This window comes from Ailuropoda melanoleuca, chromosome 4 (assembly GCF_002007445.2).
Source record: "Ailuropoda melanoleuca isolate Jingjing chromosome 4, ASM200744v2, whole genome shotgun sequence".
NCBI lineage: Eukaryota > Metazoa > Chordata > Mammalia > Carnivora > Ursidae > Ailuropoda > Ailuropoda melanoleuca.
This window is the reverse complement of record NC_048221.1, coordinates 69,528,314-69,546,950: the sequence shown is the minus strand read 5'-3', so window position 1 is coordinate 69,546,950 and position 18,637 is coordinate 69,528,314. Positions and strand designations below refer to the sequence as shown.

The window sequence follows — 18,637 nt, the reverse complement described above, 5'->3', positions numbered from 1 at the left end:
CACCGGGGCCGGTCTAAGGGGTCAGGCAGCCGTGCAGCTCGCGAGGGTGCCATCTTTATGAGGCACCGGCAGACACCATTGGAAATGTAGGGAGATGAAGAACACCATGTCTGGAACTTCTCTAAGGGACAGCTGCATACTCTGCTTTAATGAGCTACTTGCAGTGGGGTGGTGGGTGGACCCCAAAAGAGCAGGCTAGAATAACAACAGTTGGTCTCTAAGTTGCTTTCTAAGGAGGGTGGGGCGGGGTTTCTAAAAAGATTTTGTTTGTCTAATTGCAGCAAGCTTGGGGTCAGAGCTGAACCATTCAGGGAAGATGGAGTGTTGCCAACAGGGATCCCCCTTCTCTGTCCATGCCCCCCTTCTTCTAAGCAGAGGCCAACTGCACTGCATTCACGTTGAAATGATAGTAAAAGAATATTACTTCGAGGGAACATAACATTATTAGCCGGCCTGGGGTACCCACATGTTTCCCCATTGGGTCTTTCCTGATGCGTGGCAGGTGCTTGATAAACGTTGGTTCGGCATCTCTCCACTCCTCGGTCCTAAGGCTTCTCACCAGCTCCCTGCACTCAGTTCAAAACTTGGTTTCTGTGAAATGGAATGGCATTCCAGACAATGAGCCAATAGAAAAATGAGGACTCAGAGTCATGAACGGGGCTGTTTTCCAGGTTGGGTGGGAAATGCCCGTCACAAAGCTGGGCTGCCACAGGCAGAAAAAAAAAGAAGCCTACTGTTGTAAAACCTGTAGGTAGAAATGGAAAAACAGTAATGCTGATCTAGAAAAGTCTGTTTATTTTCTCTTGAAAGCTGGTGCTTGAGGGAAAGCAGGTTTCTTAACAAGAGTATAAGGAGATGGGTGGGACGCTCTGAGGGAGCTTGGAGCTGTTCTTCAAGGGCTTTAGAGGCTGAAAGCCTTTGTTCTTCATCATTCTAATTAATCTTTCTGACGTGCGGTCTGCCTTTTTCTTGACACAGGGGCAGGCCTGGCTCCATCCTGACACTCAGTCAGCCGGGATTGTTTGGGTAGACAGAGTAAACGGTGGGGAAAGGACCTCCTGAGGTAACTGGGATAGAGCTGTTAGAAAGGAGGTGAAAAAAGCAGATTCAAGGGTGTGTGATTTGGGGTTTCAAGACGGCCTGAGGAAGAATGAGCTGAACTGAACTGTGGTAAAAACAAAAACAAACAAACAAAGAACAAAAACAGAGAGAAAACAGAGATTAGGGCACATATAGGTACCTATCGCCACAAAACCCCAAAAGAAAATAAAGGAAGTGGAGGAGAGGTTGGGAGCCAGACAGATCCAAGGCTGGCCACCAGGTGACACCGCAGGCCCAGGACAGCTTGGTTGCTGTCTGTGGTGGGTAGGGGACTCAGGAGACCCAGGGAACTGGGGGGGTGTGTGTGTGTCACAGGTTCAGAAATACAGGACATTCTCAGATGCAGTCCTCATTAGGACCAAGTTGGAGGGAGAAGTCTCCTACACATTCCTGTCCTTCCTCAGCCTCCACCCCATCTTGCCTGAGGAGTTTACGCTGGTCTACAAGGTACTGTGGGGATGGGAGAGTGTCCAGGGGGACCAGGGCCAGGCACAGGGGATGAGTGAAGAGAAGAAGAAGAGGGGGGCCCAGGAAGGTCTTAGGCAGAACCTTGATAGCAATGAGGGGACAGAAAACAATGAACCTTTATTGAGAGCCCGCCCCCACTCACAGGTCCTGACGCAGGAAGGCCCAGAGGGGAATCAAGCAGCCCCACCTACGGGGCTGCCCACGGGTGCAGGTGATTCAGAGTTTAGGTTTGGCTGATAACAGCCGGGACCAGCTGAGAAAGGGCCCTTTGTGAGGGTTGCCCCTCCTCAGACCCCTTCCTCACAGCTGGGCTGGCTCCTTGCAGGAAACAGGACTGACTGGAAAATGCAAAGAAACCCAGCAGCCAGTACTGTGAGATGTTGTGTGGGAACTTTAAGATGCTTCTGGGCAAATGTGCAGGAGAAAGATACAGCTTGGCTGGAGCCCACATTCTTTTCTTCCAGGTTGTGGATCTCAGTTGTGTCTACCTGCCACCCCCACCCCACTGATGCCCCCAGGGAGAACAAAACACCACTTTCAGTACTATGGTAAGTCAGGTCACTGGGTTGCCAATGGCCAGAACCCACCTTGAATCAGCTTGGTGAAAAGGTGGTATTGCCGAGCTGGCTCAATCAGGGCAAGGATAAAGCAGGCTCCAGGAAGGTCTAGAATGAGGCCTACTCCCCCTGCTGGGTGATTCTCTCCTCTCTCTGTCTTTCAGAGGCTGGTGGCTCCATTTCTTCAGCAGACAGGCTTTGCCTTGCTCTGGTAGGGAGAATCACCTTGGGCAGTTCAGGATTGCATTCTCATGGTTTCAGGACCGGAAAGGAAATTGCACCATGCTACCAGATTTGGTTAGCAGAAAGTCCCGAGGAAGAAGTCTGATTGGCTCTGCTTGAGTCATGTGCCCAGTCCTGGACCAATGGCTGTGGCCAGGGGGATGTGTTACTATGATTTTCTCAGACCGAGTCACTTGCCCAACACTGTGGCCCAGGGGAATGAGGTACAGGGCAGACAGGCATAAGAACCTCTTTTCCATGCACTTGGGGTTTCATGTGGCAGAACTGCTAGTTTGGTCCCGATAACAATTTTTCCTTTTCTCCAATAGAACAGAAAGTGTTTACTGGATACATGGCTGCCTGGAACAAAAACTACATTTCCCAGGCTCCCTGGCAGCAAAGGCTAGGGTAGCTAAGAGTTCTGACCAGTAGGATGTGAGCAAAACAAGGTGTGCACTTTCAGAGATAGTCCTTAAAAAGAGGGGAGCAGCCCCTCTTGACCCATTTCCCCCTACTTCCCTCAGTCTGGAAACCCTTGTACTGGTGAACTGCCCTGATCCTCCCGGGAAGAATAGGACCCCAGAGAAGTCACCATAGCAAGTTAGTTAGGAGAAGCCTGAGTCCTTAGTGCCATTTTGGCCCCCAAACTGTTTGCGCCTGGACTGCTACACAAGAGGAAATGAACATCTATCTTGTTTGAGCCACTCTTGAGTTTCTGTTGACATCGGCCAAGCGTGTATCCAAAGTAATGTGTCTTTGGACCTTTTCTGGGTACCCACTGCTGTAGGCTGAAAACTCTATCACTTGTGTCCAGCACTGAATTTGTTCCTTGACCCAGATACCTCCATCCAAACCCAGAAAAATGCTGCCTGTGACCAGCCCACACTTTGCTGAGAATGTGACAAGACACATCACAGGGCCAGATCTGCTCTCCTGACCTACAAAGTTATTATTTCTCCCTACATCCTGACTCCATTCTCAAGGGCCATGTTCCAAAGTGGGTTAGAACAGACTGCGTTGGCTCAGGGGGTCCTATAGCTGGGAGGTCATGGCTCCCTCATCAGACTGGGGGCTCCTGTCTCCATGATAGGAACTGTGCCCCTGCATTAGGGCGGGTGAACACAGCAGATAGCCCATCTCCCCCTGAGGTGGGGAACTGGGGGCACAGAGTTACTGAGAGCTAAACAATGGAGGGACAGGAAAATCTGCCCATAACTGCCTCTTCTCCTGCCACCTGGGAGTGTTCATCCCTGGGCTCCTACTCAGATCTTCTACGGCCCATGGTCCTGAGGGAGGGAAAAGAAAGCGTCAGCTGGGAAGGTTCTGGGTTTCTGGGATGGGGAAGAGGCAGTGGCTGAGTTATATTTGAGGTCATTATAGGAGATGAGGCACAGAAAATGATCGGAGGACTTTGTGTCTGATGATCCCCCACCCTCACGCCAAGCTTTCATACTTGAAGGATAATTGAGGTGAGCCCATTTGGGAAATCCAGAAGGAAACATTGCCTCAGACCATAGAGACACAGGCTGGGGCTGGGCTGGGCTCTTTTCCTTTCTTCTGTACTGATTGTGTTTAAGAACAATGGCAGGCAGGCCCATGTCTTTCTTACAGCCGTCCTGAGCTCCCAGACGGCTGGCTTTACCCCTTCTTCTTTCCCGCCAAACCTCCTCCCTCAGAGAGGCCTCGCTGAGAGCCAAGACGGAGTCTCTACCCTCATACTGGGGTCAGAAAACTTCTCACAGGGCAAGTTGGACTAGCCCTGGGCCATGGAGACCAGCAGGCCCTACCCGAACTGGCAGGAAGATGACATAAGGTCTCCATTTGCATCTCTGGATCCCCTTAGAGGTGGAGGCAAGACTTCCGGTCCCACCTCCTAGGCAATTCTCCACACAGGTTTCCCCTGAGTCCACATTGGACCCAAGGAACAAGTATTGACTTTTGGTTCCACACTGCCACCCCCATGAGATACATCACGAACGTGGGACAAACAGGGTTGGTGACATAGTGGCATGGGGGGCATGATGCCGAGCAATGACCCTGCTCCTAGCTTGTGAGGGATAGCCAAGGCCGGCCTTCCATGAGAGCTAGGGTCTCCCTTCCCACCTTCCCACCACAGCTTGCCTGCCTCACTTGAGTCCTGGACTGCCTGCTTGCCTCACCTGCCGTACCCCTCTCCTCTTCTCTTGCACAACGCGCTCTGGAGCTCTTGCATCAGTCAGCACACTCCCCTGTTTTCAGCCTCTTCTTGGAATGTTTCCTCCTCGTCTGGTCTTGAGCCACCAGCTCCCTGCAGCCCTCTTAAGGGAGGCTGTTTATCCTCATACTCTCTGCACCTGAGGACTAAAAGGTGGAATTTGTCTTTATTATATTCCTCATTGTTATTTCCAGCCCGTACTCCCATCCCCTCCCAAAGCCCCGCACCATTGACACCCTGCTTCCAGCTCCACCCTCCTCCCTCTTCATCCCTGTCATCTCCCAGCCTCGTAGGTGTGCCCCCTACCCCACAGAAGACCCCCAGCTCCGACCTCTTCTTCTTTTCCTCTACTCCCCCACCTGCCGCTATCCGAAACAAACACACCCACAACCTGACCTCTCACTTCCTCGCCTCATCTGCAGTAATTCCAGCCTTAGCTCTGCATCACCACATTTATCCCTGAAGGCTATATGGTCACCCAAAGCCTCACCACTTCTGAAATCAGAAATCCCACCTCCCACTCTCTCTCCATCACCTCTGAGCCTCTCAGCTCCCTAGCCCAAGAGCCCCTAAATAGTTCTCTGGCTTCAGAGAACTCTCCAGATTGCTGATTCCTTCACTTTCTCTCTATCTATCAGCCCCCTCCTGCTCTCACTTTCCTTTCCCAGATTCTCTGGCTTATGGTTGAATAAACTGTGGTATATTCACACAATGGAATATCACACAGCAGGTTAAGTAAAGAGCCACAGTGACATAAAATAAATGGATACCTCTTAGCAATATACAATTAACTGAAAAACAGAACTCCCCAAAGATTACATAGAGAACGGTACTCTTTTATTGAGGTTACAAACAGTTCAAATAAAATATATGTAAATAATATTTGGAAATATACATAGGCATTATAAAACCATATAAAAAGGAAAGCAAGGGAATGTGGTAGACAGGATTCAGGATGATAGTCACTGTGAGTGGGGGAGGCAGGGGGATGGGATAGGGAGGAGGAACCATATATGTAAGATGTGGGTCATTGTCAAGGCTTTTGTTTGGGTGGTGATTTTGCAGGTGTCTATTACATCATTACAAATAACTAATTAAATAAAAATAAACCATGCATGGATCAGTGGTGAGTGTGTCAGGGAACCAGTGCTGCGTGCAAAAGTCCAATAAAATAAAGATTCCTGTGTTATTGTGACATTACTTGCTTGCAAATATATTGAACCTCTCTCATCCTCCCACCACTGAATCCACAAATCTCTCTGTGTCTGCACCAATTTTTTTTATTCTTCCTATCACAATGGAACAAGCATCCCAGTTTCTTCAGCCCAAGAAGAACTCCATCCCTTTTTATCTCCTCAAGGACTTTGCTCCTTGGTTAGCCCCCCATCCTCTGCTCATCAATCTCTCTGTCTCTAATTGGTCATTTCCAGAAGCATAGAAATATGCTGTAGTCTCTCCCATCTTAAAAACAGACAAACTTCCTGTATTAGTCAGGTTAACAGTTAGGCCGCCGTAACAAAGAAGTCCCCCACGACAGTGTATCAGATAAGTAGAAGTTTCACTCCTGCATGAGAAGGTTAGGAAGGCAGCAGAGGTGTGATATGGTAGCTTCTGCCATCCTGAATTCACAGTTCCCCTCCAAGATGGAGGCTCCAGCCCTTGCCAGCCCTTCAACCTCCCAGCCAGAAGGAAAGGGAAAAGGGGAAGGAGAAGCCAGTCCTGTTTCCATTGAAGGTCATGGCCTGAGAGTGGCAGGCATCATGTCCATTCACACTGCATTGCCCTCAGACTTGATCAAAACGCACACCAAGTTGCAAAGGAAGTTAGGAAATAGAGTCTTTTGCTGGGCAGCAGTGAGTCCACTTAAATATTCCACCACTTTTGAAGAAGAGGAGAGTGGCTACCAAAGAAAAGCAACCATTCCCTGCCGTGGCCTGCACCTCTGGCCACCCACGTGAACACACTCTTTCCGCCCACGTGAAACATGTTAATCTCCTGCCCACAGCCCAGACCCACAAGGTCCCATCTATTTTTTTTTTAAGATTTTATTTATTTATTTATTTGAGAGAGAGACAGGGAAAGCATGAGTGGTAGGGAGGGGTTGAGGGAGAAGGAGAAGCAGACTCCCTACCAAGTGGGGAGCCCCATGTGGAGCTCTATCCCAGGACCCCAAGACCATGACTTAGGCAGGAGGCAAATACCTAACTGACTGAGCCACCCAGGCGCTCCAGTCCCATCCATTATTGCAATCAGCTCAAAGCCCAGGCCCTCTGAAGACTGTCAGGCCTTGGTATGAAGTTCAGATATCAGTCCAGTGAATATAAACTAAAAAGCAACTTACGTATTTGCCCTTTCCACTAGCAATATGCATATGTAAGAGGAGGTAAGAATAGGAGAACCACAATTAAAACTGCCTTCTGGAAAGGAAAAATTAGAAAACACAAAGCATGAACAGAGCAATTAGTAGATTCCCCGGGACAAGAATTCCAAAGGTTCCTTGCCTCCCAGAGGAGTAGGTTCCTTGGTACTGATTACCTGAAAACATCTCTTTTGTCTATTATTTCCTGTGGCCCCTGGCTTTGCCTTCTGGGAGTTCCTTCCTTGTCAGTTGTCCTCTAGGGCCACATCTGAAGAATATGCCCTTCTGGGGGAAGTGAGGTTACAGTTTTCACAGCCCATTTCTTGCTGGTGCAGGTTTGGGAACTCCTGATTTTCTCTAGGAGTTGAGCAATCCCAAAGTTGTACAGGCCAGGCTTGTAGACTTTGGTCAACTAATTCCTCTCAAAAACGTATTACAGAACACTACAAAAATTAAATATAGAAAATAATTTTACTTACAATCATATATAATAGTATAAAATAGGAGTATATTTAACAAAAGAAGTTCCAGGCTGTACACTGAAGACTACAAGATATCATTAAGAAAAATTAAAGAAGACCAGGGGCACCTGGGTGGCTCAGTGTGTTAGGAGTCTAACTCTTGATTTTGGCTCAGGTCATGATCTCAGGGTACCGGGATCGAGCCCTGCATCAGGCTGTGTGCTGAGTGTGGAGCCTGCTTAAGAGTCTCTCTCTCCTGTGTACCTGGGTGGCTCAGTCATTTCAGAGTCTGCCTTTGGCTTGGGTCATGATCCCAGAGTCCTGGGATCGAGTCCCACATTCGGCTCCCTGCTCCACAGGGAGTCTACTTCTCCCTTTGCCCCTCCCTCCTGCTCGTGCACTCTCTCTCTCTCCCAGAAATAAATAAGATCCTTTTTAAAAAGGATTCTCTCTCCCTTTCCCTCTCCCCTCCGCCCACTTTCATGTGCTCTCTCTCTAAATAAATAAATAAATAAATAAATAAATAAATAAAATCTTTTAAAAAAGGAAATTAAAGAAGACCTAAATAATGTAAAGTCATCTTTCGTCTTCAGTTTGAAAGACTTAATATTGTTGTCAATACGCCTTCAAATGATCTACAGAGTCAATGTAATCCCCATTAAAATCCTACCTGCCCTTTTTGCAGAAGTTGAAAACTGATCTTGAAATTCATATAGAATTGCAAAGGGTTCATAGTAGCCAAGACAATCTTGAAAAAGAAGAACAAAGTTGAAAGACTTACACTAACCTTACTATTTCAAAACTTACTGCAAAACTATAGTAATCAAGACAGTGTGGTACTGGCATAAGGAATAGAATTGAGAGTCTAGAAACACACAAGGGGGAAGAATAGTCTTTTCAACAAATGATGCAGGAACAGCTGGATATTCACATTTGAAAGAATGTAGTTGGATCCCTACCTCACACCATGTATAAAAATTAATTCAAAATGAGTGATATAAGAAATGCAATTGTTAAACTTGGTGATCTTGAATTAAACATTGTTTTTTTCTTTTTCTTTTTGTTTGTTTGTTTTAGATATGACACCAAGAGCACAAGAAGAGAAGAAGGAGGGAGGGAAGGAAGGAAGGAAGGAAGGAAGGAAGGAAGGAAGGAAGGATGGATGGGTGGCTTAGTTGGTTAAGTGTCTGCCTTTGGCTCAGGTTATGGTCCCAGGGGCCTGGGATAGGGCCCAGAGTCAGACTCCCTGCTCATTGGAGAGCCTGCTTCTCCCTCTCCCTCTGTCATTCCTCCAGCTTGTGTTCTCTGGCTCTCACTGTTAAATAAATAAATAAAAATCTTGAAAGGAAAGAAAGAAAGAAAGAAAGAAAGAAAGAAAGAAAGAAAGAAAGAAAGAAAAAGAAAGAAAGAAAGAAAAGAGATAAAGAGAAAGAAAGAAAATCATTGGTTTTTATCAAAATTAAAACCTTTGTGTTTCAAAGAACACTATCAAGTAAGTTAAAAGACATCCCATGGAATGGGAGAAAATATTGGCAAATTCTATATTTGATAAGGGACTTGAATTTAGAATATATACAGAACACTTATAACTCAACAATAAGAACAAATAATCCAATTTAAAAGGGGAAAAAGGATTTGCATAGATGTTTCTTTAAAGAAGATATACAAATGGCCAATAAACACATGAGAAAGAGCCCGACATAATTAGCCTACGAGGACATTCAAATAAAAACCACAGTGAGATACTGCGGTTGAAAAACAGTCTGGCAGTTTCTCAAGAAGTTAAACACAGGATTACCTTATGACCCTGCAATTCCACTACTAGATGTGTACGAAAGGGAACTGAAAATATACATCTACATAAAATTTTGTACATGGACATTTATAGCAGGATTACTTGTAATAGCCAAAAAGTGGAAACAACCTAAAAGTCTATCAGCTGGGGGCGCTTGGGTGGCACAGCGGTTGTCTGCCTTCGGCTCAGGGCGTGATCCCGGTGTTATGGGATCGAGCCCCACATCAGGCTCCTCTGCTATGAGCCTGCTTCTTCCTCTCCCACTCCCCCTGCTTGTGTTCCCTCTCTCTCTGGTTGTCTCTATCTCTGTCAAATAAATAAATAAAATCTTTAAAAAAAAAGGCCTATCAGCTGATGAATGGATACACAAAAAGTGATGTAACTATACAGTGAAATAAAAAGGAGTGAAATACCGGTACATGCTAGTATACAGATGAAACTAGAAAACATTATGCTAGATGAAAGCAGCCAGACACAAAAGGCCACATCTTGTATGATTTCTGTTTACATGAAATGTCCAGAAATAGGCAAGTCCATGGAGACAGAAAGTGGATTAGTTGTTGCCAGCCCCTGGGGGAGAGAGGAATGGGGAGTGACTGCCAGTGGGTACAGGGTTTCTTTTGGGAGTGATGGGAATGTTCTAGAACTGACTAGTGGTGGTGGTTGCACAACTCTGTGAATATATTAAAAACCACTTTAAAACACTTTAGAAGGGTGAACTTTATCATATGTGAACTGATTCTCAATAAAACTATTTCAAGAGAATTAGTTTACTTCCAGTCTGTTCCATGCACAAGTAACCACACCCAAAAAGCTGATCTAGACCCAGTTCTTAAGCCTGAAGACTTACGCATATTTACTTACCAGCCTGTACACCAAGTCCATCCTACCCTCTCTTAACATAATGATAGTTTGTGCGGTTACTTAACACAGTAGGCCCGAGGGCAAAAGCAACACCTTTCCTGTGACCTGGACCGCTGGACTGACTCTTGTCTGGCGGGACATTCTTCACTGAGCTAGTCAGGAAAGGCTCAGACCACAGTCTTACCTCCTGGGGAAGCTGCCTCTTGACGGCCCCCTCCGGTCGTCGCTTCAGTTTGGGGTACAAAAGCAGTTGGCTTTCTTGGCACATGGCAGCTTCAAATACTGGATTCTCCGCCAGCTTAGATGACCGGCCACAGACAGAAGGGTCTCCATTCACGGAGCTCCATTCACTTTCTTCTCTGCTGACGAACTGCTGAATCTATTCTGAGCGTATGGCTCATGAGGACATTGCTAAATGTGCGAGGACGACTGTCCCCACCGACATGTGGACATTTTCCAACCCCTTGCTCTAGAACCAGAGGCCCCGTAGACATGTGAACTGTCTTCCAAAACACTGCAGGAGTTAGCGTTACCGACTGTTTCACGTAACGCGGTCCTCAGCTTTTCAACCTGACGTTTCGGGCCTGCTGTCTGACAAGAGCCCAGTGCCTCGTGCTTACAGTTTTGCCACACCGACATTCTACTTCTTGATAACAAACCCTGCATCAATCCGAACGTGTCTAGACCGCCGTCACAAAGAGATCTCAAACGCCATTGTGAGTTTGTTTTTCTACCGTGGAAGTTGACGGTTCAGGGCTCATACAGTAGTTGGTGGATTTGAAAGACTCAAGCTTTTTGTGCCGTTGACGTCACTGTCGTCCACAGGCTGCTCCCGTCACGGTGTAAGACAGCTGCCGTCCTGAGCTGCATTGCTCAGGAAGCGGACTCGGAGGCGGAGATTTGCAGAAAGGTGTTTTTGCGGGGGGGTGCTCTTGGGATAAACCCTCGTGGAAGGGAGGATGGAAGCAAGACTGGGCAAGGGTGATGTAACCACAACGGAGGACCCAGCCAGCCTCACAGGAGCACTGGAGCTGGGGTGGCCTTCCAAGTTGTCTCCATGGAGGCCGGGAGCTGGGCTTGTCATCCCACCCATCATTGGATGCAGACCCCCATTGATCCCCCCAGGGAGGAGGCATAACTTTGGGCAAGGCAGTTTCTAGTGAAAGACTCAACTGAACTGTGGGCGAGCAGACAACACTCTTGGTGATTGGGGGAAGGGGTGTCTTGGTTTTGAACCAGGTATTGGACAGTATCCACCAGCGTCCATGGCCACGCTGTGCGCTGGAGCTCCAATGGCTCTCACCATCCAGTGGGAAATGGAGAGCCCCCACAACACTAGCACGCACATCTCTTGGGCCAGACCTAGCTTCATGGCCGCACTCACCTGGAAGGGCCATGTGCTCAGCTAAAAACTCGAGAAAGAAAACAAAAGTGAATACTGGAATCATTTGGGAGATCCTGCCACATGTCCCTTGATTCTATGTCCCTCTCCAGCCATTGTCCCTTTTGGCTGTCCCTCCTCAGCACCTGGCCTCCTCCACGTTGGCATCTGTCTCTGCTCCGGGAGGCCCACCTGACTGACGTCTCCTCCGGGATGCTGCGGGAGTCTTACGCCTTGTGTTTCAGTGGCAGGTAGAAGTGTTCAAACTAGCTTCCAGGGAAATCAAAAGATTTTATTAGTTTACATAATGGATCAAAAAAGCGGATCTGACTTTAAACGTGGATGGATCCAGAGGTTCAAACGATGTTACCAGAACTCAGCCTCTCTCCATTTCCTGACTCCAATTTCCAGGGCTGGTTTCATTCTCGGGATGCCTTATTCCATATGGTGGCCGAGAGGCCACGACAGCTCCACCCTTCCCTTTCCTTACAGCTCACAGATTCAAGAGAAGACTGCAGCCCTCTCTTCCTCAGTGACCCTGAGCGCTGTGTGCCCACTCCAAGACCAGTCTCTGTGTCCAGGCGGTGGGTGCCATGACTGTCCCGCCCGAGGTCATGCCCTGCTGTGCACTGGGGGAGTGGAGCCATGTGAGTGGCAGTCCAACCAGAGACACGTGCTGTGGGGAGTGAGCTTCTGTGACGCGTCAGGAAGGGACACTGATTCTGGGTTATCTCCTGGACATCGCAAACGTAACATGCTTCAGCTGAACTCTTGGTTCCCCTCCCAGCCTCAAATATGTGCTGTCTCCACTCTTCCCGTATGGAAATGGCTCCCCCATCCACCCAGTGGCTCAGGCCAGACAGACACCGCCTCCCTTGCCTCCCGCCTCCCTACCCACACCTTCCGAGTCTACCATCCAGTCGGCCTGGAATCAGCTCCTTTTCTCCATCGTCTCCACTGCCAGCCTGTCGCCCGCCCCCCGTCACCTTTTTCTGTGCTGTTCCAACCCCCAGCTCCACACGTTCACTCTTCCTCCTGCTGCTGCTTTCCACACGGCAACCAGAGGCGTCCTCCTGCACCAGGTCAATGACACAGCATGTAACACGATGACCGGAGGTGTACGTGGAACAAATGGGCCCCAGTGCAAAGTATCCAGTGCTTGTTTCCACTGGGCGAGTCCCCCGTCAGCACTCCCCTGTCACTTACCACGACACTGGCCACCTGAAGACTTGTTGGGTACCTGTGTCCTCCTCTAAACTGGAAGTCCTGGGACAGCAGGGGTCTGCCAGTGACCCACCCCAGCATGTCCTCCCTGCGTCTGGAGCACACAGCCCTGGGGGCCTGCCGAAGCCAGGAGGGTGATGTTGGGGCAGGTGGGAGGGGGTTTGGAGCCAGCTGCTCCCCCTACCACACCCTAGCTTTCCCAGAGGGCTCAAGTCCTGCATGGGAAGGGGACAGCAGAGCCTCCACCTGAGCTCCCTCCGTGGGACAAGACCCAGGAAGAAAGAGGAAGATGAGAAGAGAGGCTGGGCCTGTGCAGGGAGAGAGCCTGAGAAAGAAGGGGGAGGCGGGAAAGACCTTCCTTTCCCAAAGGGCCCGGGGCTCTCACAACACACTCACTCAGAGGTCTGGGAAGCCAAGGCTGCCTGCCTTGTGCTGTAGCTTTCTCAGTCAGCCCAGGACCCCTGGGAGGAGAAGTGCGGGACACCCCAGCGGGGACCCTGCAGTTAGGAGCTCCCATGATCTGTGGTGACTGCTCCCCGCATCCTAAGTCAATGTTTAACGGTGGGGTGGCCGGAGCCCAGGAACGCTCTATCAGGACACGCAATTACAGGGGTGGGGCTGCAGCCTTGGCATTGGCAAGGGCTCCGTGGCAGGAGATAAGAAGGTGGCACCAGAAAGGGCTGTGTGTGTGCTAAACTGCGGGCTCCCAGCATAACCCAGGGGCCGGCTCACAAGGCCTCCATTGTTGGGGTCTGGCTCCCAGCCCATTGCCAGCCAGATAGGAGCTGCTGTTCTGACAAGGCAAGAAAAGCACACCCCAAGTTTGTCCAGATGCTGTTACCCCATCCCTATCAGGCCGAGGGAAGGGACCTGGCAAAGCTAATGTTGATCCCGAGGGGGGAAAGAAAGGAATATTAGCAAACATGGCAAAAGTCAGTTTTGGCAGCAGTGGTGGGGGTCAGGGGTATTCATCTGGCTCAGCTGGGGGGTTTGTAACAAGCAGATGGAGGCAGGAGTAGGACCCTCAGGAATGTCCCACGGTGTGCCCGGCCCCATGCTGGGTGCTATGGTGTAGGGGCAGAAGTCAGGCACGAGTGTTCTGTTTCCTAGTTGGGAAAAAAGAGCTCATTTCTTTTCTTCTTTTATTTCTTTTCTTTTTTCTTTTAGGGAGGGAGGGGCAGAGGAAGAAGGAGAGAAAGAATCTTAAGCAGGCTCCACGCTCAGCTGAGAGCCCAAGGTGGGGCTGGATCTCATGATCCTGAGATCCTGACCTGAGCCAAAATCAAGAGTTGGATGGTTAACTGACGGGGCCACGCAGGCGTCCTGAAATAGCTTGTTTCTTCACCCAATATATTTGAGGGTCCACCTGTGCAGGCTGTTTATGGGTGCTGGGGATTCTCGGTGTGATGTCCTAGTGGAACGAAAATAAAGAGTCCAGAAGACCGGTAGCCAGGGGAGCAAATGGTGCGCCAGACAGAGTGAAGGGGGCAATGGCTCGGGGATGACGGGTCAGCAGGGGCACGGAGGGCCGGGCATGGTGCGGGGAGCGGGGAGGAGTGATGCAGTTCATTATCGGGAGACACGGTGTGAATCCACCTCCTTCCCCAGCTGGCTGGTTCTAGGAGAGGAACTTTTTCTCAGCGAGCCACAGTTTCTTCACCTGTAAACCGGGGATGATAAGAGAGGAGTTACCATTGAGGATGGAAAGAGAGAAGGAAGGTAGGCTCTGAGCACAATGCCCGCGTGCGGGCACAGAACTGGCCTTGGTCAACCAGCATCACACAGGTGAGGCTGCAGACTGTCTAACCCAGGAGGTAACATGTGGGAAAGGTGGGATGGCCCCAAGCAGGGGGGGTGGGCAAGGATTGGGTTGGCTGGTGAATAGCAGGTGGGGAAGGCAGCTCTGAGAGGAAGAGCATGAGCCAAGGAATGGCAGCCCAGAGGTGACAGCCTGGGGCGGGGTCCTTCCCATCTCACCCACCCCCCCCAACAAGAACACAGAGCGAGGCTCTGCAGATGGTAACCGAGATCCCCATATGAAACGCTGCTGTGCCATTTGGGGCACGCTTTAAAACACAGATTTGGAAGAAAAGAGCACTTTGAGGATGAAAAGTCCCTGGAACATGTCAGTTCATAGACTCTGCTGCCCTCGGAGCAGTGAGTAAAGAAACCCATTCAAGGAAGATCAGAGGTTGATTAAGTGGACTGCCATGGGAGCCCGGTTGCTGGGGTAACCCACCAATTAGGAGGGCTGTGGGGTGAACACCCGTCCTGTGTCTGTATGTGGGGCGCCCGGGCGCAGGTCTGAGACAAAGCTGCCTTGGGCCGGCAAGACCGGGGAGACACAGAGCGGCTTATTAATCCACTCGGGCCGCCGGCACAGACCACACCCTGGGTGGCTCAAACAACAGCCACGTATGTCCGCCGTGTCTGAAGGCTGGAAGTCCAAGATCAAGGTGCCGGCTGATTCGGTGTCTGATGAGAGGGCTCGAAGACCTCGGCCTGTGCACCCCGGGCTGGCGCGGTCTTTCCTCCGGGCGGGTACAGAACGAGAGCAATCCATCTCTCGCATCTCTGCCTCTTCTTAACAAACGCATCAGTCCTGTTGGGTGAGGACCCACCCTTGACCTCGAGGAATTTCAAGTCCTTCCTCAGAGGACCCGTTTCCAAGTACAGCCACACCGGGTGGTGGGGGCTTCAGTGTGTGAATTTGGGGGCCCCCTAACTTTCAGTCCATAACGGAGGCCTTCCGGGGCGTGCAAAGCAGGGGCAAGAGGATGCAGGGCACAGGGACACCAGGCTTACCTGGGATTAGCAGAACCGATCCACAGATTCAATTCTCCTCTTGGGGTAGCTACTGCAGTGGGCCCAGGAAGAGCTACAGACGGCCCGCTGCTTCCCGAGGGTTCTGGCAACAGTCCCCAGAGAACTGCTTCCATTGCAACAAGGAAAGCAGCTTCCATGGTCGTTGATTATCAGTAGAAACTTAGTGATGGACATGCGGACGGTGCCCAGATCTTTGTATTTGTTTGCTTTTCAAAAAATTAATTAATTAGTGAATTATTTAATTTTACTTGTACTTCTTTAAATCTTAACCACGAACGAGTAACAAGTCTTAATGCTTCCTACTTTAGGAAAAATAGTTCTGTTTTGTTTTTTAGGAAAAACTGTAATCACAGGAAAAGCTCACTGGGATAGGAAAAAAGAGTACTATATTCTGTCTTTTAAGTAAAAATAACTTTAAAAAATCTTAACTGGTTGCTTTACATTATATAAATGTTGTTGTGGTTGTTTTTTATGTGGTGACTGCCGTGTGACTAGCAGGTATGGTGCTTGGAGGGGTAGAAAATGACACCTGTATGGAGGCTTTTCTGTGCCTGCCTTCTTATATACATCATGTCATTCAATCTTCTTACCAACCTCTCAGAATTAGCCTTGTCCCATTAATTCATCGGCTTGTTTTGTTTTAAGGTAAGCTTAGGTGGAATTTTTCCCCTTTTACGAAGAGGGAAGCTGAGGCTCAGAGAGGTTACGGAACTCCGTGGAGACGATCTGGCTAAGTAAGGAATAGAGTCAGGATTCACACTCGGGTGTTTCCAAAGCTGACGTCCTAGTCCTGCAAACCCAAATGGGAACGAGACAATAACAGATGTCACGCATCCAGGCGCCTGGTCGCTTCTCGAAGCTGTCGGTGGTCACACGTGTGCACACTCAGCTCTGTGCCTGGCCACAGCCCCTCCTTCACATCCAGCCACCGCCTGGCTGCCTCGGCCCCAGCTGGGGGGCCATCGGGTGGAAGGGAGGATGTCCCCGCACAAGGTCCAAGTGACCCATGCCCTTTCTCCTTCTGAGCACCAAGCACTCAATCTGTCAGCAGGGGTCCTCCTTTGCCTCAGGCTTTGATAGAAAGCAGAGGCTCCATGCACTGGCATGTTGGCCTCCAAACACCTTCAGCCCTTTCCCAGTTGACCATACCCGGGAGACAGCCATGTAAACGTGGGGCTTCCTGGGCCACTGCGCGGAATTGGACCTCATCTCTCACACGGCAGCGCTCCCTGTGGCTTTCTCCCCACTTAGTTTTTAAGACTTGTCATGGACTGAATGTGTCCCTCCAAAAGTCATATGCTGGAATTCTAATCCCAGTGTGATGGCATTAGGAGGTGGGGCCTTTGGGGGTGATTAGGTCATGAGGGTGGAGCCATCATAAAGGGGATTAGTACCCATTGATAATAATTTATAATTTATACTTTTATTATAATTTATAATAAAAGAGACCCCAGAGAGCTCCCTTGCCATGTGAGGACACAGCCAGAAGATGGCCGTTTGTGAACAAACAAGGGGGCTCTCACCAGACCCTGAATCTGTGGGTGCCTTGTGCTTGGACTTCCCGCCTCCAGAACTGTGAGAAATAAATTTCTGTTGTGTATAAGCGCCCCCCAGTCTCTGGTATTCTGTTATAGTAGCCCGAACAGACCAAGTCAGACTTAAGTGCCCTTCCTCCAGGAAGCCTTCTCGGACCTCCCAAGGCCAGGTTGGGTTTCCCTTCCCTGAGCACCCATGGTACCCTGAAATTTCCCTTTAAGAGCTCCACCTGTCCTTGTGGTAGGGACATGTTACTTGTCAGTCTTCCCTGTTAGACTGGGAGCTCCCTGAAGGCAGACCCTGGATCTGGCTCACACTTGGTGCTCATGTAGGGTCCCCAAATTTAGCAGATAAAAATCAGAATGCCCAGTAGAATGTGAATTTTAGGTAAACAATGAATACTAATAATAACGAATAAAAATACCACATTATTTTGTCTGTAACTCTATCCTCAATAAATGTTTTTGCGTTTGTTCATATGTGAATGAGCAAAAAGCAGGAAGAAAGGAAAAGGCATTGTATTTGGAAGAAAGCAAGAAAACTCAGTTCACCTGGGACTCAAGACTTACGCAAATCTGTCACAGAGACTAAAAGGAGAGAAGCACTCTGCCCCAGTGCTCAGAGAAGGGCCTTGTGCCCAGGAAGTGCTCCATCAGCAGTCAGAGCCTTGATGGGTAAACACCTGTTGGGGAGAAATGCCAGAAAAAGTAATGAAGATGTCCAAACAAAAATGCGGTGATGACAGTGGCTTTGGTCATGGGGACCTTAGGAGGCTCACGTGACCTGTAGGCTGCAGCCTCCACACTCTGAAAACTCAGACTCACACGGAGCGGCCACGTGCTGGTCTGGTGAGCCATCGGAACTCCCCTCCTAGAACTGCAAGGGTCTGCGCCCGGGCAGGACAAGGGCAAATCCCAAATCTCCCTTCCCACTCTCTGGGTCCCTGAGGGCAGGAGTTACACCTCCTCCCTAAGCCTGGGGTTCCCCAAGAAGTCCTCATGCGGAACATGTCCTCTGGGGAGTTTCCCCAATCCTCTGAAACAGGCAGCTGGGCTCCCAGGCCCCAGCCTGCTGGGCTCCCAGGTCCTGGGCTGCTGGGCAGTGCTGTGGGGAGCTGGAGGAAACAGGCCCTCATTGTCCCCCTGTGCCTGGCAGCACAATGGGGGCCTGTGTCACGCCAGCAGCTGTATGCGTGGCTCTGACTTGGGTGGACACCAGCCTCGGAGAAGCATGCAGCCCCAGGGACCCCGTCTGTTTCATGTCCCTCTGAGTGGGACCTGCGGGCTCGCTCTCTGTGCCTGAGGGATGACACATGTCTGGGGGGTACTGGCAGTCTCTGGAGGTGCACATACGTGTGTTCATACCAGTGGGTCTGACCAAGTGTGGACAAGCATGTGTGCGCGTGGCGGCACACGTGTGCCTGGGGCTGGCTGGGCGAGTCTGCAAGTACTGTTGCAGGTGTGTGCATGAGTGCACTGAGGACGGGGAATGCTTCTGAGCACGTGGGAGCACAGGGGCCCAGGTTTTCCCCATTGTCAAAATCAGGCGCATTCCCTACGCTCCAGGCCAGGAAGGGCTGAACTGGCTGTGAAGCTTCCTCGGGAGGAAAATCCTGGAAGATCAGGACCAGGACTGTCCAGTGGAAACTC

At 49.9% G+C, this 18,637-nt stretch overlaps 1 long non-coding RNA gene across 3 annotated transcripts; it reads right to left on the bottom strand.

Annotated features, from left to right (window-relative positions):
* Nucleotides 1–683: 683 nt before the first annotated feature.
* On the bottom strand, nucleotides 684–13,159 carry LOC109488696. 3 transcript variants are annotated; one of them, XR_004624844.1, is made up of 7 exons: nucleotides 13,023–13,159; nucleotides 12,609–12,743; nucleotides 10,206–12,475; nucleotides 7,078–7,344; nucleotides 4,508–4,688; nucleotides 2,157–3,634; nucleotides 684–1,165 (listed from the first exon to the last, which is right to left on the bottom strand). It is a non-coding gene; the product is annotated as an uncharacterized LOC109488696 (long non-coding RNA). The 3 variants fall into 3 exon arrangements; XR_004624846.1 differs by having other exon boundaries at nucleotides 685–1,165; nucleotides 2,157–2,334; XR_004624845.1 differs by lacking the exon at nucleotides 7,078–7,344.
* Nucleotides 13,160–18,637: the final 5,478 nt, after the last annotated feature.